This window comes from Dermacentor albipictus, chromosome 7, assembly GCF_038994185.2.
Source record: "Dermacentor albipictus isolate Rhodes 1998 colony chromosome 7, USDA_Dalb.pri_finalv2, whole genome shotgun sequence".
Lineage (NCBI taxonomy): Eukaryota > Metazoa > Arthropoda > Arachnida > Ixodida > Ixodidae > Dermacentor > Dermacentor albipictus.
This window is the reverse complement of record NC_091827.1, coordinates 83,671,174-83,692,309: the sequence shown is the minus strand read 5'-3', so window position 1 is coordinate 83,692,309 and position 21,136 is coordinate 83,671,174. Positions and strand designations below refer to the sequence as shown.

At 44.3% G+C, this 21,136-nt stretch overlaps 1 protein-coding gene across 2 annotated transcripts in view; it reads right to left on the bottom strand.

Annotated features, from left to right (window-relative positions):
* Positions 1–20,752, bottom strand: part of LOC139048040 (sulfotransferase 1B1-like) — a 362,107-nt gene extending 341,355 nt beyond the window's left edge. Inside the window, exon 1 of one of the 2 annotated variants that reach the window (XM_070522422.1) lies at positions 20,487–20,752. The gene's annotated coding sequence lies outside the window, so the exon portion shown is untranslated. The remainder of the gene's footprint in view (positions 1–20,486) is intronic. The other variant, XM_070522423.1, reaches the window with a different exon arrangement.
* Between the last annotated feature and the right edge of the window lie 384 nt (positions 20,753–21,136).

Sequence of the window (21,136 nt, the reverse complement as noted above, 5' to 3'; positions counted from 1 at the left end):
TTTAGTTAAGGACAAGAGTTGTGTTTCGCAAGAGAAAAAATTTCATGAAACCGCGTTGACAGGAGGTGAAAAACAGATTAGATTTAAGAAATTCGACCAAGTTTGAGTATATATACTCAAATGTTACCCTACTTTAGATGGTACACTACAGTTAACGATATTGAATGACAGTTAGGTGAGTGACGACTACCGGATCTATGGACGGAAAACACCTTCCCCACCTTCCGATCCCGTGGTACGCTGCAGGGCTGCAATGACTGAATTTTTTTAAGGAAGAATGGAAGATAAGACCATATGGCAGTACCTTTCAGCAATTTAGAATTGATGCCATCAACCCTTGAACAAGCTGGTGTGTTTAAGTTCTTTAAGTTTTAAGTAGATGAGAGGTAGTCTGCGCAGGGGGAGGATACACGGCTTTTCCCTGGTTAACGCGGCTGGACTGGCGATGAGCTGGTAATATGGCTGAAATTTGAAATAGCGAATGGTAAAATTTGTCAAAATGACACAGTCCGGAAATATATGACGTCGAGATTCTAGATTAGCCAGACCGGCACGGGCTTTTAGTTTAGAAATGCTTGCATGATAAGAATATTTAGAGTAAATAAATTGGGCTGTATGGTTTTGAACTGATTGAAGTGTACTAGATAGGTTATGTTGATAAGGATCCCAGATGGAGCAAGCATGTTGTAACTTTGGGCGGACATATGTGACATAAGCTAATAATTTTAGTGATTGGTGAGCGAGTCTCAGGTTCACAGTAGAGAACCGTGAGTTAGATTCGTGGCGTTGGCTGTGTTAAAGACATCATGCGACTAAGTTAGGGTAGTTGAAAATATAATGCCGAGTTATTTAGATTATTCAAAGCATCATATTGCAAAATCGTATTTAGTGATCAAGCTGTCAGCGATAGAAAAAAAAACTAGTGAGGTTTTTATTATATAATGTCCTCAGCCATTCATTTACACCATATTTCAATAGGTTTCAGGTCATATAATTTTTGAAGCAAGTCCATATCTAAGCTGTAATTACTCGTCAATCAATTACGCACTCATCTGTGAACAGCAGAATGTTAAAAGGTATCTCAGCAGGAAGGTCATTATTGTAAATTAGTAAGAGTAGTGGCCCGGGAACTGTACCTTGTGGTAAGCCCGGTAGTACACGCGATCATTTTGATGAGCGCATGTTAGCAAACGCAAGCTGTTGCCAGTTAGTGAGAAAGCTACGTATCCAGTGAAGTACAAAGGGATTAGTGTTGAGACGGGAAAGTTGTAGCAGTAACCGTTGGTGTGCAACCTTGTCTAACGCCTTTTTAATGTCTAAGAAAAGGGCATCTACGGGTACGTTCATATCGAGGTTAGAACTTATATCATGAAAAATTAAAGCTAGTTGAGTGTCAAATGAAAGACATTTACGAAAGCCATGTTGAGCAGGATGACATAGGTTATTGTATACTAAAAAGCTTACGATCTGAGAGTAAATAACACGTTTTATTAGTTTGCAACAAACACTGGTGAGTAAAATGGGACGATAACTACTGCACAACGATGGAAGACCACTTTTGGGGACTCGAACAATCTTACCTACTCTCCAGTATTCCGGCGCCGCTCCTGATCACAATGATTGCTGGAAAATAGCGCATAAGATCATGCTCGCAGTTGTTTTGGTGCTTTTCAGCATTTTTTGCATTTATTTCGTCGACACCAGGCGATGACGCAAGTTTTAATGTATCAATTAGTTTCTCAATACTGTAAGGACAAAAGGCAATATCAGTCAGGAAGGGAGGTAATCTGTTATCAGGTTCAATTGTGAAGACGGAAGAAAAATCACGGTTAAGTTGTTCTGAAGTTTCGTGATCGGGAATGCGGCAGTTTTGTTCATCAGACACAGCTATTGGCTGGGATTTATTCTGGTTATTAACCTTCGAGAGTGTTTCGGAGTTATTCTTTAACATAGTCGGTACAGCGATCGTGAAAAAAAATTCCGTTTTTCTTTGGTGGCTACAGTTTCGAATTCCTTTTATGCAGTGTAGTGCATGCAATGTTTTCCATGTGCGTGCGTTGTTAAACCATTTAGCCGAGCGAAAAATATTTTCTTTCTATTGTTAAGACGCTGTAACATGACGTTAAACCACGGGGATCAATGTTTTTCTGTTGTGGTGATAACGGGCACATATTTTTTCGAACACATCGAGCATCTTGTTTTCGAAAGGAGCCCGTTAGTTTCCATAGAAGGCACAGAAAAATTGGTATGAAATGAAGCCGCAAAATCCACGATTGGCAAGTTATTTGCCGAGTAATTCGCTTTTTCATGCAGTCTGATTACTTTGGCTATCTGTGTAGGTTGTGTAAGCTGACAGGAGTACGATGCATGAATTAAGGAGTGTCACTCAGACCAGGTAAATGCGTCATTGCATATACTTTGTTAGGATCAGAGGCGAAAATGAGATCGAGAATGTTAGAAGAATTAAAGATTTGGCGTGTGGGTTCAGTGTCAAGTGGCGTTAATCCAATGGTTAGGCATGAGTTGACAAAATCGCTTTCGGTACTGTGTTGCGAAGTTGGTGATGTCAAGTTAGTCCAGTTTTTTTTGCGGGAAAGTTAATATCACCGAACAGTTATATCGGAGAGTGGTCATTTAATTCAGTTACCAAACGAAATGTTTAATGAAATTATGCTACAAAGTTAGGATCGTTACCAGGGGGCGACAGTGGACCGCGATTATTTTGAGTGGGTGTGAGGCGAAACACAGGGCGAACCAAATTTCCAAGGAGGAGGATGTCTTAATTTCAGTACACTCAAGGATTTCATGTGCTCCAATGAATACGCCGCCACCATGTTTGTTAGTTCGATCATGCCAGAAGATATTGAAATTGAGTTATGGGGCAGCAGCCCTGCCGGCTGCTGCGCCATAAAAATCCCAAATCGCCATCAGCACCATGCCCGATGGATCATCGCGGCGACGAGGAACGAGCGCTCCCTCGCAGTTCCTCAGGGAGGCTAACTGACGCCTGCGGAAATACCTTGCACCAACGCAAAACTGGCCTGAGGGAGCCCAGCCAGTGACCAGCACCACTATGACTTAAAGTATCTTCAAGCGACTCACTTCCGAAAGTAAAAGAATGCCACCCGAGGGACGCAACCCCACGCCTCGCTTTGTTACGCACCAAGGTGGACCAACAAACCTCCGTCGATAAGGTTATTTAAGGTCGGACCAGCCCATTGTTAGCCGCCTTCAGTAGACCCAGTTGGTCTGTTGTGCTCTGACAGCCATTTGCCAATTATATGCCAACTATAAGTCAGCTATCTCCCAGCTCTCCGTTACTTGCGAAAATTATGTAAATATATGCGTAATGGTTTTATCGTCTTCTCCTTTGCGTACTACGAGACTCCTTCTCCTCCACCGCAATACCAACGTCGGTCTCGGAGCTAGAGTTCGAAGACCTAAATCTCATCGTCGGTAGCAGCGTTGGGACATCTTCCGCGATATCACAACAGTGGTGCCGGCGGTACAGTTGAAGAACCCAAATCGTCACACTGGTTGGCAACCCTGGGATTTCGACACCCCAGTTTACAGAAGTGGGTAAGCACTCCGAGAATGCATTGTGCGTTTGTGGTGCACGCTTAGCGAAACAAAGCCCAGTACTGAGCGCTTGTTTTAATTCAATAGTAGCCGGAATATAGTTTGTGCGTACGGCTTCCTCTTGCCTCCTATTTCTGCTCGGGTTCGGAGTTCTAAGCGCGTCTGGTGGCTCCACCTGGAGAGCTCGACACGACCAATCGAAGACGCAATAAAAAAGTTGTCGTGCATGCCGAAAACGCGTGAGATGGCGCCATTCCTCGCGTGCGAATATAGGCCGTCCACGTGTCAGGTTTGACGTATGCGCCGACTCTTTACACCGTGACGGAGTCGACAAGGCCACATATATAAATAACATTTGGCACGCGACTGCCGACTCCATTACGCGCCGTATACAGCTGCACCCGATGACCTATAGTTATGAGATAGAGTCGCGTGAAAGGAGCAGGCTTGTTTGTAAACAGATGAACACAAGCAAAACTAAAGCCATAGTATTTCGAGCGAGAAACAAAGTTGTAAAGGATATTATGCTTAAGTTTGAGAACAACTATATTGAAATCGTGCGTACTATCAAGTGTCTGGGAGTAACCTTCTCGGAATCGCTTAATTGGGATGCCCAAATTAATAACGTAAGATCAAAAATGAATAAAGTGAATAGGGTGCTACGTCGTCAACGGTATGTGCTATCAACAAAAATTAAACTATTATTCTACAACGCTTTCTCAGTTCCAATACTTAACTATTGCCACACTGTCTGGGGCACAAGTACGAAGCATAATTTATCCAAGATTACTCTTACCCAGAAACGTGCGATAAGATTAATTGCTAACAAACCATGGTATGCCCACACAGAAAGCTATTATTCCGAGTTTAGCATCATTCAAGTGCCTAATCTTTATGCCTTCAGATTAATTCTTATGTACAAGAATGCTATTAGAACAAACAACGCAAATATGTTGACACTGTTCAACCTTCAAAGCAATGTGCCCATGTACAATGTACGCCGTTGCACCGCTTGGTCTACACCGTTTTGTCGGACTGTATACCGATTTCAATCAAGCGCCTATAAACTTCCCTGTTACCTTAACACACTTGAACGTAATAACATCTCCCTGGAAGAAATATCGAAAAATAAGTTAATTAGTGTTTTGCCACTCCTGCACTAATGTATGGGGTTTCATTCTGTTTTTGTATGTCGCGCTATGGTTTCTTACATCACACAATGTTAACAAATGCACTAATGCTGTTGTCAATTTTGTACGTATATTTTCTTACTGATCCCTACTGTATTTTTTGCCCTTGTACGTTCACAAATTTCGCAATGTATTCCAATGTTTCTAGTATTTCTCTGCGTTTGTCATGATTAAGCTGTTTCTCGTCATACTGTCATGTGGGGCGTAATGGGGTTTTTTCAAGCCGCTGCATGCGGCTTTTACCCTTGCGTCCGCTCTCATTCTGTATTCTGTGGAAAGAGAGAAAGATTATTACTACTATTACTATTACTATAACAACTGTCCCCTCTGTACGGTCACAAAGGTGATAAGATGTAGACGAACTACGACTTAAATTCCTCGGCTGTCGCGTGCCATTTTCGGTAAATTTCCCCGATGTTTACGGAAACAAAACAGCACCTGGTCTGACAGAGCCCCTTGGGAACAAGGATGGTTCGTAAAGACAGGCGGACCAATCGTGGTCAGTAAACCGTTAGTTTCAATACTGGGCGCTAAGAGAGCTTGAGTACGCAAACACGCATAGCAGGTCTGCTGCACGCACAAGCAGACGTAGCTTATGCCTAGAGGAGGTGCTGGAATGAACACTTTAGAGACCGAATTCAATAGGGCAAAATTCTATTCGTTATTCGAAGGTATCAAATATTAGCAAACCCCCACTGCTTAGTGTATAAACCAGGTATAACCTCCTCAGAATAGAACACAGTTTAGGAAACTTTTCAAGTTCCTCTTTTTTATCGAAAAATGATAAACGCATTCTTGCATAGCAAACATGAATTCCTTCTTGATAAATTCTTATAGTTGAATGCCAGGGTTTGCCACAAACTGCCATCGGTGCGCGTTCACCGCATGCCTATAGTGGCACTGACGAGCATAGATTTGCACTACAATACGATGCGATGTTAGCAAATGGTAACATGCCAATTTCCCTAATTTCTGCAACAGACGAATTGTTTTTCCCATAATGGCTTACAACTGCAGGTTTAGTATAGCTCAATGAGCCAGCAATCGAGCTTTTCAGTTATTTTCTTAATATACTGCACCATATGGAGGGTTAAAAAAGCAAACGGCATCTGCAAACACTTTATGCGCATGCTTGTGCATTTGTGATAACACGGGCAGCAGCAGCGCTTGTGCGGGTGACAGTCGCGACAAGGATTGGATGACGCGCTCCGTGTTCCATTCTTGTTCTTTCGCATTCTTGTCGCACGTCTGCAAGCTGAGCCGCTAGTATAAACTGGGTTTCGCGTCCATAATTTCGTGAAGTCAAACGACCACACCTTTGCAGTATGCAGCGAGCGTGATCGTACTAGCACCAGTTTCAGAATATTAAAGTGCCACGTTCCCTTGTCATCTCGTACACCCGCTCCACAGGAAAAAGGATGAGAAACACAAAATAAAAAAAAGAACCAGGGAACCCGGAAGTAAACATGCTTCTCAGCGCTTGATCTATACTCGGTTTCGTGCATAGAGCGTTTTTTTGTTTCTGTATTATGCATTGCCGAGTGGAAATTTGCCAGAACTGAAATTTGCGCGGAGTCTTTCGAGTGTCATGATAGATACGTGAGCTTGCATGCAACGCCGTGAAACGTGTGCAGCTATCGGCCGGTTTTAGTGGTCCAGAGGTGCGCCAACAGCGTATGCTCGCGCGAGCGTGCGTATTAGGCTGTCGCACGACGGCTTGAATATAAACAACGCGAAGCCAAAAACAGCTAAAAGGAAAAAATAAAAATAAGATAATAATCTGTAAAATGTTAGCGGCCGCAAAACACAGTTCTGCACAGTTTTAGGAATTAGAACCTTTTTTTTATGGCTTAGCCTAAACAAGGAACCGTTTGCCCGAATCGCTTCGCAAAGCGCACCAAACTGTTTTTCAGCACACACACACACACACACACACACACACACACACACACACACACACACACACACACACATATATATATATATATATATATATATATATATATATATATATATATATATATATTCCTTAAGGATCACTGGACTCCAACTCACCAAAACCCTCCTCACCGAGACTTAGACTGACGGGTCGTTCTGAGCCTGAGTGAGTCGACTCATGCGTGATGATGACGACGACGACGATGATGATGATGATGATGATGATGATGATGATGATGATGATGAAAAACTTTATCCCTCTTTAAAGGGAAAGGAGCTTTGGAATAGAGGGTGGGGGGAGGAACTACTTGAAGTAGGCCTCGTTTATCATCTCAGCCCACTCCAGGATGGCCTCCTGAAGATCGGGCCTCGAGCTGTGCAAGGCAGCCTCCCACTGCGCCTCACTAGATAATAATTGGTTGAGGAAAGTGGGAAGGGTGTGCTTAGGGCACCCCCACATGATGTGGTTTAAGTCTGCTTTCGAAGAGGCACAGAATTCACAAGAGGGAGAAAGGTGAATGGCGGGATGAATGCGGTGGAGGAGGAAAGGGGACGGAAAGGTGTGAGTCTGCAGCTGTCGCCACAGAACACACCTGCGCGGGGATTTGCCCATGAGAGACAGCAGCAGCAGCTACGGTCATGCAGCAAAGTCAGGGAAGGTTCGCCTAGACACCTATTTTCTTCCAAAGAAATGCGGCATGACTAACTCTACAACAACTGTACAGTTATTTACTTTGTGTATACTTTGACTCAGTGCAAAATTGAGCAGATCATCATTCTGTGGCACAGAGATCTTTTTTACTTTTTCCTCAATGGAGCCTACCCCGTTGTATTGTAAAGTTATGAAATTTTCGCTCGTCTGGTGACAGCACGTCCAGTCTGAAGAAAATGTCACCATATCTGCGCAATTCAATGTCCTGTACTGATACAGAAAAATGCAACAAGACAAAGCGATTGTTCTTATCCCTCGTTTTACAAAGATGTCGATGCGCGAGCAATATATGTTCTTTGTAACCCTGTATTGGCCGCGGACACAGATCCACGTCAAAGAATATTAAAAATAATTGGTAAACTTTGTTTCAGGCCATGAAGAGTTGATTTGTACGAAGAAATACAATGAAATGTTATTTGAGTGAAACCTTAATTAGCACATAGCAATGAATTACTCAGTAATTGATTTGCTGAACCATCCTCAACTGAAAAATTTCTTCATCATTACCGATATGTTGCTATAAAGTGTGCGTTATGTTTCCTGTGTGTAATCAAGAATTTTGACGTATCAGACTCAGTGTAGAATGTATGACAAGTTGGGCAGTACATTGTAAAAACCGTCTTGTTGATCAAATAATGAGGAATATAATCTACCAGCTCTGCACAGTTGCACGACACCCCCAACGGCTTCACCACAATAATCGATAAACCGAAGTAAACCAGTAAAAGGTAACAGTTAGAGTAACACGACAATGAAATGCGAGTCGGAAGTGTTGTCTTTCAGGCTTCGGCATTAAGAGTCAAGTGATCTATAGTGGAGTTGAGCGACGCCATGTTGTACGCAGAAGCTAACAGCCGCCGGTTCCGAACTTATTCGTGCCAATTGCTTCCTGTGTACGTGAAATGCACGGGGCCGGAACGACGCTACTAAAGAGAGTGAGTCGACAGGTGATGATGAGCGGAACGTTTCCAGCCTAGACAATTGCTTCATCGTGCTGGGCCTTCCTGTTTACGCGTTTGACTTTACTTTTCTCGACGGGTATACACACAAGAGCGGTGACGCTGCCTCGAGCGCGCTTCACGGAGGCGGTCAAACTTAATTTAATTATATGGGCAGTCTCTATGAAAGGGCATGAGTCTAATCGTTGTACTGATTAAAAATTATTGGGACACCGTGTGACGTGCTCAAAAAAAGAAAAGAATTGGTAGAAAGAAATGAATTTTGATGGAAATATGATCGCCATAAACTTTAAAGAGCGCACGAAAAACAACCAAACAAACAAACACAGATAAAGGAAAAGAAGGAAAGGCAAGAAAGTTAAATGGAGTTGGTCCAGTCTGCTACCCTGCGTGTGGGGAGGGATACGGCAAGGGAGATGGGAAAGAGAAGAGTTCAAATTATGCACGTACCCTGAACGAGGTTCGGCGTTCCTATTCTATAGCTGTGAGAGGCCAGGCCACCCGGACATTCACTTCGGTAAGAGGTGCCGCAGGGGACACCGCACAAACGTACGTTATAATTAGTGACTATACCTATAAGAAATTACGTTCCTACTTAGCGTTGCTGGTGAAATCATGCAGCATGTTTTGCGAGAAGCCGCACAGAATGTTATGGCACTAAATGTGGTACACGCAAACGTCAGTGAAACGACATTTAGTGACATAGACTGTGTTTGCACTGCGTTTTCTTTCACCGTAAGCGCGCTTAGCTTCCTAGACTCGCTCATGTAAAGCTTGTTTCTACCGGCCGCCGTCTACGAGGGCATGATTTAGTTTTGTTTTAGTAAACAATCAATAGGAGACGTTAGCACCTTTATTTGCGCCTGACACAAACTGTCATGTTCGAGAAACACACTATATCTCAAATGTTCTGGCCATGTGTCGATGCTCGCATAAATAGAGGATACCCTGTTGGCACATCTCGGCAAGCCCTGTCCTGCACGTGACATCGCTCTTGCAAGCTTTGCTGCAACGCTGCGCACCAAACAAAAACAAAAGCTTCTTGCTACTCGACTTCATGCACTTGTCTTAGATGTTTTGGCGATGACGTAGGCACACATTAAGTTCATTGCATAAAAGTAGTAATACCAAAATTAGCGCCGCAATATAAAATGGTAGCGCCGAAATTATCGTTCGCTACAGAACACAGGCAGGGCCGATTTCGGTTGGGCTCGAAATCAACTCACATTACTTATAATGACTAAAAGGAACTCACCCTTCCAGAGCAAGATATCAAGAGGAGAGGCGAAGCATAAAATTATGTGGCGTCCACAACTCTCTTTTTCGGTTCATTACTTGTAACGCTGCAACTTGTACTTCTCTTTCGTCGTTGCTTCCCTGATTTGCCTGCTTTTGTTCAATTCCCAGATTCCGTTTTGCGACCGCAAATTATTATACGGGGGAAAAAGGATGAAGGAAAGTTAGTAAGACATAGAGGGGATATTAAGACAGATTATGCTACTTCCCATTAGGAGTTCAGAAAATAGAATGAAACGCAGAGAAGTACTGACTTCGGTTTTGTATAAAAGTTTCTTTGTCAACTGTCCCAGACTTTCCTGAGCGTGACTCCCTGGTGGTACTACTGCCTTGTCGAATAGCTTAATAAAACAAAGAAGAATTTAACTACGAACCCGACAATAGGCTTGAACTTCAGTTCCCCAGCAGAGCAGCCCAACACTCTAACCATTAGGCGATAAATTTTTTTTTGTCTCTTTTACATGGTATTTATTACAATGAATGAAACGGCGTATGTACGGGAAATGTTTAGAACTTTATGATCACCAGATGGTCATACAAAGGACAACAAGCGGCTCATTGAAACAAGACTTCATACAAAGCAGCACCTTGAGTCACAAGAACATAGAAGGAAAAGTTGAGTAAGAGAAATCTTCACAAATATTCAATATCGATGTTCTTCCTGCCGCCGTATTATCGATCAATATACACCAGATCGCCAAGGACATGCTGAACTTGCAAGAGTTTGCAAAATGCTAGTTACATCTTCTGCCAAAACTTTCTTTTGTTGTAGATTAACACTGAAATATTTTCATTCCTTCAATTAACTGTCGCCTTGGTAATGTACCTGACAATATCGAATGCTGCTTTATTGACTCTAAAGATGACATTTAATTCTAGGATGTTCTTCAGAGAAATTCGCAGAAAGAGTTTGATCTACGTAGGTTCCCGCAGTACACCCGGTATCTTGTAGTACAGTGTGATCACGTACCACTCGATATGTTTTTTACTGACAGGCCTGCATAGCGTATGGGAATACTCGTACGCAAGACTGAAATGTAGGAAGAATAGTTTCCTCAAGAGCACTTTTCGGCCCCGGTTGCATTTGTGCTCCTGGCGCGCGAACGTCAACTGGCTCTTTAGGCTACCGCCGCCTGTCTGACACTGTGCTCTCTATCTCCTTTTTCTCTCTCTCTTCGTCACTATAACCCTTCTGCCAGTGCAGGTTAGCAAACCGGACATGAGTCTGGTTAATCTTCCGGCCTTTCCTCTCTTCCATTTATCTCTCTCTCTCTCTCTCTCTCTCCGCCGTATGGATGAGCGAGAGCACATGCCCACGCCGGTTTCCTTTACGCCGAGGACGCGAGAGTTAAACGGGCAAATTTATAGCATTTCACTCACCGTTACACGAAAGTTTCATTTCACATAGATTGATAGATGTGCGCTGGATCTACGTAACGCATATTCAATGAAGCGCTCGCAATGCAAAATTGGTGCTGTGTAATCCGAAACTTTACATAGCGCGCAAATGAGTAGACGAAGAAATAACGAGAATTGACACGGCTTATTTTCTTATTTTGCCGATATTCTAGCTGTCTTGTGTAGGTTGCTCAATTGCGATTTTGTGTTTACGCATCTGTTTGGCTTTTGTCGTTGTATGAAAATTTTCGACTGCTATTGCAAAACTCTGCGAAATTGTTTTGATGTGAAACGTCTATCAATCCGGTCTGAAGGGCCGCTTGCAAGAACCTCGCGTAACAAAAATATCGTATGCTATTTCCTGTTAAATGTATGTGGCAGAGGAAAGACGCCATCCGTCGATCATGTGAACAGATGGCGCCGTATTCGCGCGACGCATGACGTTATTAGAGCTAAATTTAACCTCACTTGCTGCAGAGTTCTGAGAAGCGTAGCCCCGGAGTATGTTTGTCCGACAGAGAGCACCGTGTGTCATACAAGCGTGTTTTTTAATACTCAGACTGGGCGCTCAAATGAGTCATAAGGTTTACACGTGTGCAGTTTGTTGCATAAATTTCGCTCTTGCCTAGGCTCTGACGTCATGAAGTCATCCGTGCGTACAAGCTGGGGCGCTGGATCTGGGCGGAGCTTACGCGCCACTCGCTCGTTCGGATGCACGTGCCGTGTGCCCCGAATCATCGTATGCCGCATACCGTAGTGTCGCTTTATATGGGAGCATACGCAGGCAATACTAGAATGCCACAGCATGCAGCGGCGCACGTCGGATCGGACGCCGAATCATACTGTGTGTCTCCCGCGTTATACGAATAGAACGCACCGATGGACGCGCCACCGGTGGCGGCTTCGTTAAGTTCGCTCGGGATTCAGCCAGCTGTCCGCCGTAAATTTTCGCGTCGCTGCTCACGCGGCTCTGTTTGACTCGCGTTTTTAGAGGGAAATAAGCAACACCGTGTGTGTGTGGTGGACGAAGCTGCAAGGCACGCGGAAAAAACAAAACAGCTGTGTGGTGGGGTGCTGAAACACCAACGTCAGCGCCCCCGCGACGCGGTTCTACCCACTCCACGCGAGACCTCACGGCAGCGACGGCAGCAACGAATGGCCGCCCTTTGGCGGCAGCCTTCTTGTTCCCTTGCTTGCTTGGCGCAGGGAGCAAGTTCAATTACAGAAGTACCTATAATGAGGTCGCCGTTAATTATGGCGTTTTAATTTTTTATTGAAATAACACGGCTTTAGTTTTACTGCTATTGATGGTTAGTGAGTTGAATGAGCATCTCGGTGTTTGTTGCCTCCCGAGGATGTTTACACGGGCAAGCGACGGATTTCATCGCAACGTACCGATGTGTTGGTTCGCTTTATATGCCCTACAGCATGCGGGTCAAATACATTTCACTTGAGTTCAGAGTGCCGCTTACCGTGTTGCTCTACAGCTGGGGCGCACGGCTGCAGGAGTGCGTTGGACTGTGTGCTAAAGCTGCCGCGGCTAGCAAGCACTCATTTGATTGGTTTTATGCAACCCGGTAAATCGTCACACCAGCTGTTCAGCAGTTCGCGTTTTTTTTAATATATATTTTGTGCGTCGCTTCGCGAATGTTGAACTGTTGCTAGTTATGTGACGCAGAATTGTTGTTGATATATAATTTAAGCCCGATGTTTGCGCGTCGCCTCGTTTGTAGTAGGGTGAACGCACGCCGTGTGTTTTTCAGACTGATTACAGGCGAGTGCTTTTTTTTTACAGCGTTATTCATTTCACGGAAAACGTTTTAGAAAGAAGGTAGATCAGAGCGACAATTTCTCTAGCTGCTTCGCACGGTATTGCTGTTCCAGTTTCACTGAAAAATTCGAATCATGTTTGTGAAGTCATTAAAGCTTGCTGCGGTCCCAGCAAACTCACAACGTAGAGAGCTTCGTTTGTTTCGCTGCTGATTGCCATTTTCGCACGCATTTTCTGAACACTTTATTTTATGCTAATAACTTTTGCGGCGTAGATGTGCGACGTCTACGCCCCAAGGGACAAAACCCGCCCTTGCAGCCAGCGCCCACCTACCTCGGCCGGCGCTGCTAAACAAATTGCTTGTTGACTCTCTTTTCAGCAACATTAGGGGGAAAAACAGCAGTTGGTTAGACTTTAGCTTCGTACATTTCCAGGAAGGTCAATAAGGTGACTTCAAAATGTGAAAAGAACATTGATACTAAGCGCAGTTCGGGGATATAGGCAGCGGTATTGCATCGGCGCTGCCACGCTAACTCGCGCTTGCATTCATTCACTCGTGCTTTTTGGGACCTCGTTGGCGATGGTACGCATTTGAAATAGCAATTTCCCGATTGCACTTCATGCGGTGATTTTCATGGCGGTTATTCGGCCAAGTCACGTGTATTCATTGACGGCAAGATCATTGCAATGTCTGCCGGCATCGCACGTACCATGCGGAGTCTTTCAAAATATGTCCGCTTATAATTGAGGCACCGAAACAGCAATGCGGCAAGGGTAGAATTGAAAAAAAAAAACACACACACGATCGAGAGATTGCCTGGCTACGTTAAGTAACGCAAGCTCCAATTCGCAACTAGGATTTGTTATACGCTGTTCTGCGGGACACATCTGGCACGCATTTGGGGGCTGGGCTGTCCCGAACTCCGGTAACGCACGTGCCCACCCTCGTAGAGGCCCGCGTCTTTCCCAAAGCTGTAACCGCAGAAGCAGTAGGCCGGCAGCCGAACAAAGGAGAAATCGCAGCCGCGAATTTTATCCACCGTTGCTGCCAGTGGTTGTCGTCGGCTACGTACTGCTGCCGAGCGTTTCCAAAGCGCCCGCTAGGCGACCGTTAGTGGCGCTTCTATAGGTGGCGTACTTAGCGCAGTTACGATTAACAGGGCAAGAGCAACAGGGGAAACCGAAGCAGGAGCAGAGAGCGGAGCGACCGACAATTTAATTTCTTTTTCGGAAGACATCGTTCTATATACATTTACACAGGAGCACAACAGCCATGCGCAGAACGCGATCAAACACGTCCCCCCTATTGTTCTCGAGCCGTTAATCAAAACTATAAGCCATGCTTTACCAACCACTCGAATCCTTCACTCTGTCTTATGGTGCCAAAAACACCCTCTGTAAAGCAAACGGGGCCCACTACTAATAACGACCGAGCACGATGGCAAAAGAGCAATGCCGCACGCATGACGTCACGTGCGCAAACCGGAAGTGACTGTGCACACGTGGTCTCGGCAAATAAATACTCCCCCTATATAACCGCTCTCCGTTCGTGTTCTGCGAAGCTGCGCAAGAGCATTGCTCTCATGACTGCTAGGTCCTCGGCTCGAGAGCTTTTTTTTTTCTCTCTTCTTTTTCATCGAAATATTTCTGAATTACACTATTTTCCGCTTTGACATCTGCAGACCACTTTCCTTTTTTTCCTATACTTCACCGCCATGGTTGACGCGGAAGGTTCCTGCATAAAGGGAACGAAGCCGCGGTATAGGCGGGGGCAGGCGTTATAAGCTGATTAGCTGATCGTTGTATAGTGACGCGTTGTTACTGCGAGTTTGTCTTATTGTAAAATAAACAATTTGCAGGTTGTACACTGAAGTTCATGCTCATGGCTGGGTCGTCACCGACGACCCTGGCCTACCAAAATATATAGTGAGAGCGTCGAAGGCGCACGGCGAAGGAGAAAACATTGTATTACGTGCGTCCCAACTTCACTGACCAACCACTGACGACTAAAAACAATATCAGCTACTAAACCATTGCAGACTTTGTTGTAAGCGGCGGTTCTCGTTGCTGAAGCTTACCGGCGTACAGCAATTTCTGGTTTCGGCACACTACTTCATGCGCATTGCAAAGTTAGACCGTAACACGTACCCCCACGAGCTGTAGCGTAGGTTGGGCTTGTCAGCTGTCTAACGTGTGAATAAATGTAACGTGTCTGTTTAGATACGCCCTTTCTGTACCCCTAGTGCCCATATGCCCCTCTGCAGCACGCAAAAGATGTTTTACGACATTCACAGCGGCAGCGTCCCCTGATACAACGTATACAAATTTTTTTATTTCCTGATACTATAGTTGGTTCTTTTTTGTAGGCTATTCAAGTGTGATGTTGAGTTTACGCGTGTTTGACGTTGATATTGCTGCTTATTTTTCGTGTGCTATTTTTCGTACATGTGGCGCAAAGTGTGCGAAATTTTTATTTTCGTTTTTATTCGTTTGTTTAATGAGATCACGTGTGAAGTGTCAGTCAAAACCAGAAGACGCTTTGCCACAGTCCTCGCGTTTTACTGTGAGGTCTGTGGTACATATATAATCTATTTTAATTTATTTATTTACTTTATTATGTACGATTCCTTGTGATTGCAATTGACTGCCCAGCCAGAGTTAAGCTACGAACTGCCAATTAGCTGAAATTGAAATGTTTCACTGCGCCAATTGTGTATATATATATATATATATATATATATATATATATATATATATATATATATATATATATATATATATATATGGGAGGGGGGTAGCTGCAACAACTCTGGCTTGGTGTCCACATTTCCAATCCGCAATCAACCAGTCACGGCCTGGACTGTAGGCTTTGAGCATGTCAAATTGCTTGCCATATGTTTTACATCCTTCTCTCGTCATCGTCACCCATCATGCACCTCTTTCTTCCCTCTTTCTTTCCCTCTTCCCCTTCCCCCACCGCAGAGTAGCTGCCTAGAGGAATATACCTCAGGCCGACCTCCCTCCATTTCGTATCATTAAACTTCTCTCTCTCAACCAGTCACTCAAAACAGTGCATGCATTACACCAAATTATGGGATAATGTCATTGAGTGTTGGTTAAATTTATTTACACTGTCTGTTGCCGCCCACCAAGCGGAAATGCAGCTTTTTTTTCAATTCTATGAACACTTTTTTGTTGTGTAGCGGACGGTGGTCACACGCTTATTCCTGGAGGTGATTTCAATATCGATATAAGCAGTAATAATCATTTTACTAGAGAATTTAACATGGTATTGGCTTCGAATGGCTTTATGAATGTGCTCGAGCTCCCTACTAGAATAACAACTGTGAGTCGGTCTACTCGAGATATGTTCATTACTAATTTCCCCCATCCTAAAATCGAGACTGGTGCCTCATTACGTCCTCTCAGCGACCGTCTTCCAGTGCCCTTGCGCATGGATGCGCCAACCCAAACACTAAAACAGCCGGAAGGTATTGCATGCCAACGTATCAGCGATGCTGTGTCTTATCTCTGTATCGTATCTGGCGCAGCGCGGGATCCGCACCTACGGAACATGTGACGTGACCGATATCTGTGTCACGCATGCAACGTGGAGGTGAGGGAACATACACTCTCTCTACCTTGATGTATATACACGCGGCTGTTAAATAAGCGGGGTTCACGTCTGCTCCCCTTGCTTGGAGGCTCTGGTCATGTTTCGGCTGCGGCGCACCACGATACAGATGTCAGATTGATTTCTTTAAACAGTTACACCACTCCTACTTTACCTCTAAAACACGTGAACCATCTACAAAACGTCGCAAACCGTGCATCGCACATGAATTGCGGAAGAGAATTAAGCATGAAATCAAACTATACTAAAGGTTCCTAATGACACGTGCGGCTGAGGATCTGCGTTTACTTAAACAGTTTCGAAATCGGTTAACAAAGGAACTGCGATCAGCTGGAACGGAATACTACTCCACGTATCTAGACACAAAGAATGGCCGCCATGATGTGATTTGGACCCGTCTAAACTCATTGCTACATCGAAACCAGTCATGTAGCCATGAGCGCAATATAAATATTGATGCTAATGAGCGAATGGGAACTTAGCTGGCAGATACTTCCAATTATTACTTTACAAAAATAAAAACAGATGGATCGTTGTTGGAAACATATGAGTACATAAACTTTCATGATAATATCCCAATATTTCTAGATTTTGTGACAACGGAAGCAATATCAATTGTTATACTCAGCCTAAAACATAGCAGATGTCGAGATATTGACGACATTCAGGCAAAGCCTGTAAAATATGTTGCAGTTATCATAGCGTCAACGATCGCACACATCTTTAAAGTTTGTTTAGCTACATCGGTATTTCCAGAAATAATGCAGATTACAAAAGTAACTGTGGTACTTAAAAAGGGAGATGAAAAGGATTTAGGCAGTTATAGACCTACGTCCTTATTCTCTGCTACAAAAGTAACTGTTTCATTTAAAAAGGGAGATATAAATAATTTAGGCAATTATAGACCGATGTCCATACTGTCTGTCTTGTGCAAAGCACTAGAGAAAATTTCGCACTCTAGAATTACTGAATTTATAGGTAACTACAGTTTGCTCACACCACGTCATTTCGTATTCCTGAAAAACCAATTTAATGAACTAGCCCTTTTAGAACAAAAACAATATATTCTGTCACAATTTGAAAACAGAGCTTTTGTGATTCCAATATTTGTCGACTTTTCTAAAACGTTTGAACTTATTACCCATGAGATACTTCTAGAGGAGCTATGGTACTACGGAATCCGAGGACAGGCTGCAGAACTAATAATATCTTACTCGTGTAAAAGGAAACAAACGGTCGACATACATAATGCGTATACTCAGAAATAAACCAATTTATTCTTGTGTCCCGCAAGGCAGTACAGCAGGGCCACTACTTTTCAACATCTTCAGCCCAAATGGCAGATTCATAATATATGCAGATGATACAATCATTCTTTTTTCCGAAATGACATTCATGAACTGGTACAATTGTGTAATACGAAGATGATTTCGCTGCGAAAATAGTCACGATCTAATCATATGCGTGTTAATGAAAAAAATACAAAAGGAGTAATTTTCCGACCGGGAAATGAACCGGTTTGTCCACACAATAGTGTAATATTTAACCCAGAACAAATTGAAATAGTTGGCCAGTATAAATGTTTCAGGGTAGTATTTTCTTCAACTATGCCATGGGCAGCTCATGTGGACCAAGTTGTCAAGTAATTAAATAGAATATCTGGCGCGATGGGCTGCATTATATATATCCTTCCTATGCCAATTAAACTGCTTCTATACAATTCATTATTTTACTCTCACATTAACTATTTCTAGCTGGTATGGGGCACTGGAATACCGCCCTGTTTACAAAAAAATTATATTTTGCAGAAAACGTTTCTTTGTAATTTCTTTAATACAACCTATGGAACAAACATCAAACGGTTTTTTCTTGCAGCCGGCATAATCAAAATCTTTGATTTGTATCAGTATCGGTTCAGGGTTTGCCTTAAAATAGAAATCAAAAAGTAATATAAATCATAATCGGCATCTCCCAACCTTGCAATAAAATAAAAAGAGTTACCCTTTCAGGCACCCTGAAAACTGGTTAGTGCGAACAGCCCGCATCAATACGAGGAAACAGCGCCTTCAACATACACTTTGTTCCCTTCTTAACGCGTACGAATGTGCCAACTTCAACTTGTTTACTTGTAATAAACGAGAAATCGTTCCGTGTACAAATAAGGTATAAGAATGTACCATATCTTTAGGTATGGCTAAGCTTCATATAGGATGTTTCCTTGTTATATTTATATTGTTATCATTATTCTTGTCATTCCTGCGGTAATTTAACGCATGGTTTTTGGCGATGGTCTTGAATATATGTGATGACGCATCTGATGAAGTAATTAGGTTTGTGCATACACAAGTGCGGTTAAGATATTGTTTTGTCTTCTGTTTTTCCTATTGTGTTATTTTTTATTTAAACACGAAGCCGCCATGTGTGTGATCAATTGCTTTGGATGGCCTTTCGCTGCTGCTTTGTACTTAGGGGCTGTGGCCTATAGGCCACAGCGCCTAGACAAGCTTTTTATGGCAGCTTTTCTTGCAGCTGCCATGTCTGTATTTTTCGAGGCTGATATAAGATTATTGTTATTGCTAATACAAGTTCCAAGGGTATAAGAAAATGTGCTCGTTCCGTAGGAAAACTTTTGCGGTGGTGTTATCTCACGACCTGTCGCACACACGCACGCGCACACACACGCACATATACATCAACGACTCTGCAGAAGGTGTGAGCCCATACTCAGCCCCGAAACACCCACATCAACCACAGCGTGAAGCAGACATTTACGAAGTTGTTATTGTCACGCAGACATGCGCTATAGTTATGACAAATCGCGACCTCTAGCGCCGGCGGAACGTTTGGTGACTCACTTAACGACGAACACGTCTGCACGACAGACTCAAAAGGCGTAAAACATATCCGAGTGATTGCGCAGGCACCCGCGGCCCTCTCGACCAAGCACAAAACCCAATTCGCCCTCAATAAGTAAGTAATACGCTTTCTACATGTGCACTTTTTCCACTGGCACTGACTGATCCACAACCAAATAGCGGCTTGCAGACCACACAAGCGCTTGGTAAACACGGCAGACACAAGCTTGCCCCCGGCGTGTTTTGTATAATTATATGCATTCGGGAAAAAAAAGCTCAGTACCTTCGGAATGCGCGTTTGGAATAAAGCATAGTATATGTTTCAGTTACATGAAACTTTACCAACATGTTTTCGTACTCGTCTGGCGCATGCATGCTTGCGTATTTTCTATTCCATACTGCGTAATAATAGCTGCACACTGCTACCAGGCGGATCGCATTCCTATGCGCAACGGCGACGGAGGTTGCTGCTCTCGTATAAAAGTATGCGGGCGCGTGCATCGAGACGGGGCATTCAACTTCCCCTTGCTGCAAGCTGCGCCTCAACGAACGCCCAACTCGATCGTGATGTCACCGCAACCGGCAATAGCCTTCGATCGCGACGACAGCCGTGTAAATTCAAACCGTACGACGCAGAGTCGAACGGCGCAAAACACGCGCTGCTGCTATTCTAAGCTACGCGCTGAGATCCGACGCTATCCCATTCGACGCAAGTGCGACTGTTTACGCCGGCGAGCGCCCGCCTTTAGAGCGTCATCCGCGGTGTGTTTGCACTGATTGTAATTTTCGTAACTGCAGTGCGTTGTGCTTGAATGTGTCATCGCAATTCGCGGTCGTCTTCACCAGTTGTTTTCTTGTTGCGTAATTCGGGTGCGTGGTCAAGGTGCTCGCAACACACGGATAATGCGAGCACTGCTGCGAGTGAATCTTCCCTAACTGCGAGAATGCGACCTTAGAAACAGTAGGAAATAACCGCAACATTGACGACAAGACGTGTACACTTTCATTCGAGCTGACCGCGTGCGTAACTATCACGCGGATCGTTTAATACACCTAACTTCCTGCTATCGCACAACGCACCTATACGGGTACACCTGGGTAAGTGTAAAGCAGAATAAGTAGTCATATAGCCGCGAAACCAAACTTCCACTCACCTTACCGCAGGAGGAGGTGACGACCTCGGCCGAAAGTAGCGAATGCGGCGCTGTGAAGATCCAAGTAGTGCCGCTGGTCAGTTGTCTTACAGGCAAGACGACACAGGTTCAATGAAACGGCACAAAAACAACTGCTGCGACTCAATTGTCCACGCTTCCCGGAACAACACACACTCGGTCACAGACACAAGCCACAGGCACCCAGTGCAGTCGACGTTGGAAACGAGCCCAGCAGGGCGCGTGCACTTCGCGAAACGCAACCGGTGTAGCCATATCGTCACCGCTGCGGTGGGGGAGAAGGCGAGGGAAGGAGGGAGGGAAGCGAGAATAAAGGTGAGATAAAACTGTACCCTCGCACCGGGATGCGCGATATAGCCCTGCGGCGATAACAGGACGTCAGTATATGCTCAATGGTCTGGCGCGCCGCGTGAGTCAGTCAAGTCGCGCGGCCCTCGCGTTGCCATGACTACAGGCGCAGATACGTAGTAGCGCGCCGAAGAAGCGCGTCCAATTGTTACGCCTTGAAACCGTCGATGCATGCGGTGCGATAATTTCATGCTTCCCGTACCTTCATTGCCGAATTGTTGTAGAATCTCGATACAGAATTCGGATGTTTCGCTTCACGCATCAACTAGGCTGTGGGAATTACA